This window comes from Vigna radiata, chromosome 5, assembly GCF_000741045.1.
Source record: "Vigna radiata var. radiata cultivar VC1973A chromosome 5, Vradiata_ver6, whole genome shotgun sequence".
NCBI classification, from domain to species: domain Eukaryota; kingdom Viridiplantae; phylum Streptophyta; class Magnoliopsida; order Fabales; family Fabaceae; genus Vigna; species Vigna radiata.
In genome coordinates, this window is record NC_028355.1 from 6082148 (window position 1) to 6086036 (window position 3889).

Here is a 3889-nt window from a genome sequence, read left to right on the forward strand (position 1 = left end):
AGCGTGTTGTTCGGTTCGTTTGTTACATTTTTCATTATATATACTTTTATTTAGACTCATTATCCGATTGGATCGGCTTTTCAATAACTTTTTTTATGAAATATTTTTTTTTTATAAATTATAATTAGTTTATACAATTTTTATAAAAAATGTACTGAGCAAACTTTAGGAATTAATTTGTAATAAATTAATTCTATTTTAAGAAAACAAAGTATTTTAAATATATATATATATATATATATATATATATATATATATATATATATATATATATATATATATATATATATATATGAACTCCTCAAATATATCTTGAAATAGGTATGTTGAGAGTACTATAAGAAGTCCTATTTTGATCAATTTATTACATGTTAATATACACGGTTAAAGCTAGTAAAAATATAGGTATTGTGGGAAATGTGTTTAAGGGTTTTTAATAAGAATTTTAGAAAATAACCCATGTCATCATTAAATATTATAATATTAGTTAATCATTGAATTAAAAATTTCGATAAACTGTTTATTTATTTATTTTATAACTATCAAAGAAAATCATTAGATTTGGCATACGAGTTTGAAGTTATATTCAAATTAGCAAAAATACAATTTTGTAAAAGTTTAGTTAGTAATATTATTTACAAACAATCTTATTGATCAAGGAGGTATAAAAGTTAAAAGTATTAAATACATTTTCTACAGAAAAACATCTTAAACTTATTCATTTGGATTTGTTGGTGCTGAAGAAAAATGATACAATATAGTTTTGATAGGCCTCTATTCTATATGGACATTACTAAAATTCTTGAAAGGATGAAACTTTCACAGAATTTGTAAACATGTTTCAAATGAAAAAAAGGTTTATCAATTGTTTCATTCAAAGTTTGATTTCAATGTGAAAGAAACTTATTGGATATTCTAAAAGGGTTTAAGGCTTATGGAATCTATAACTTGAAAACTTCAATAGTTCAATAAGTCATTGTTGTAAGATTCAATCACCATAAGTTTGATAAGAAATTATCAAAGTTAGATGATTCTTTTTTGCCGATTTAAACTCTGCAAAAGCCAAAGACAAACATATATGCTTTTGAAAACTAGTTAAATGACCAGAGAGAGAACCAACTAAATGTAATTGACAAACGATGAAAAATCATCCAACAAATGTCATCACAAGCTATCACAACGAAGAAGCAAAGACAGCGTCATCCCACAAAGATCAATTTGCATTAAGATTAGAGTCAAAAGTAATTAATGAAGCAAGTATAGAAGAATAAATTAAACAACATTCTTCACACATCACATATTCAGCAATGCATATTATTCATCAACATGCATTTATTCATGACAATATGATTTATTTTTAGAAGATTTGTGTATGAAATTGGATCTAAGAGATTTATACCTGTCATATGCTTTAGACAATAGATTTTGAAAAATTAGTCCAGGCTCTACTGGGTCCAAGGAACTAAGTCCCGTTTATTACCTATTAGATATAGTTCTTTTTTATAACATATGATAGGTCACAAAACCATATAATAAGATTGTTGGATGTCTTACATTAATTAGAGATAAGACCAATTTATAGTATATAAATGGATACAAACTTCACTTTACAAGTCAGTTTTGCAGGATGAAGTTACATTTATAGTTCACTTCTTAACATGGTATCTAGAACCTAAAGTTTTTTATACTCAATATTTGAATTTTGAATTCATTAAAAAATGATTCTCTTAGTTCTTGCAATAAAACACTAGTTCTTAGTGACAAATCTTCATTGACCTTCATCTGGATAGCTATCAACTACGCTGACATCAACTAGAGATAATAAGACCAATTTATAGTATATAAATGGATACAAACTTCACTTTACAAGTCGGTTTTGTGGGATTAAGTTACACTTATAGTCCACTTCTTAACATGGTATATAGAATCTAAAGCTTTTGATACTTTATTTGAATTTTGAATTCATTGAGAGAGGATTCTTTTAGTTCTTGTCATAAAACACTAGTTCTAGTGACAAATTGTTGGAAGTCCCACATCGACTAGAGATAAGGGTAATTCATAGTATATAAATGGGTGCAAACCTCACCTTAAAGGATGGTTTTGTGAGGTTAAGTTAAGCTTAAAGTCCACTTCTAACACAAATCTTCATTGACCTTCAACTGAGAAGCTATCAACCATGCTGAGGTCGCCTCCTTCTTCTCTCTGAGGATATGTCCTTATTGCCTTGATTGAAGAACCTTATTTTTTTTATGGTTTTTTGTCTCTTCATGGATTCTCCGACTACCTCTTCTAATAACTTAGACAAATTTTCTCTTTTCACTAAATTTCTAAATGGAATGAGGATCATCAAAACTCTAGTTCCATTACCTTTTTTGCACGCACAAGTATATCTTTTGTTATCCTAACTCAACCTTCTTCTCTTAGACTTTGGGTTCTTGAATCAAGTGCTACAGATCACATTACTTGTAATAAATCTTTTTTTTCTTCTTTATCCTCTTAGACCAATTTACCTACTATTACAATGCCTTATGGGTCTATGTTCTTATCTCATGGTGTTGATATTATTAATATCTTTTCCATCTTTAACCATTGACATTATTCTTTATGTCTCTAGGCCCCCTTTAACTTATTCATTAATCGTCTAACTTGTTCTCTTGATTGTGCTATTTCTTTTACAATTTTTTTTTTGTTTGTTTATAGCATTGGAGTTCATCTCATAACCTTTATCACCTCCCCCCTTCTACGCATGTTGGCACAACTATATGGAGTTTTCATCATTAAGGCTTTACGGGAATCAAGAATTGATTATATTTATAAAAAAACTTGATAAATACAATTTATATGCACCATCTTAAAAGAAAGTGTTAAACATATTGCATTTTATGTTAATTAGAAAAACATAGTCTCTATGTTAATTATGTTATTTTTACATATTTATTTATATTTAGGCTTAGCTTTGGTTCGCATTATTATAAATACATTACTCTATGTATTTGTTACACAAGGAAAATTAATCATATACCTAACTTATTATATTCAAGGGTTAAATATGTTTTTAGTCCTTTAACTTTCAGTGAAAATTGGAATTAGTCCCTGTTCAAAACTTTGGCCTAATTTAGTCCTCCAACTTTAGAAATGTATGAATTTAATCCTTTTAACTAAATTTTGTTAGATTTATTTAATGTTTCAAGCACGTTTCATGATAGCATTTGAGTTGTTTACACTGTTTGACACATTTTTGCTTCAATGTTAATTGAGAAATGCGTTTGAACAACAAATAAAGTTAACAAAATTTGGTTAAAAGGACTAAATTCATACATTTCTAAAGTTGAGAGACTAAATTAGGTCAAAGTTTTGAAGAGAGACTAATTCCAATTTTCACTGAAAGTTAAAGGATAAAAACATATTTAACCCTATATTCAACATATATTTACAAGACCCAAGAAAAATATTATTGAATTTCAATGAAGAGAACTTGGAAAAAATATCAAAGTAAGTTGTAAAATAGGATAATTCAAAATAGTAAAAAAAATAACAACAAATATTGAATTAAAAGATAGCTCTCGAATTCTTCTTCGCTTTTAAAGAATATCATTACAGAACTCTTTGAACTTAAAAGAATAGAAAGTAACCTCTTGTGACTAAAGATCACTCGATGGACTCACGAATTGCATCATGTAATTCATGTCTGGAATTGTATGGATTAACTTCGATACTTATACTATTTGTAAAGGAAGAGAATAACTAATTAAATAAATAATTTTGGAGATTAAACTTTAATTTCAAAATTTAAGAAAAGAAAAATATTTTAAAGGTGTGCCTTCATGCAGGATCGAACTACAGACCTTCAGTTTACAAGACTGACGCTCTACCACTGAACTATAAAGGC

The 3889-nt window shown here is 27.5% G+C and overlaps 1 non-coding gene across 1 annotated transcript; it reads right to left on the bottom strand.

The window, feature by feature from the left end:
- Positions 1-3817: 3817 nt before the first annotated feature.
- On the bottom strand, positions 3818-3889 carry TRNAT-UGU. The gene has a single exon. It is a non-coding gene; the product is annotated as a tRNA-Thr (tRNA).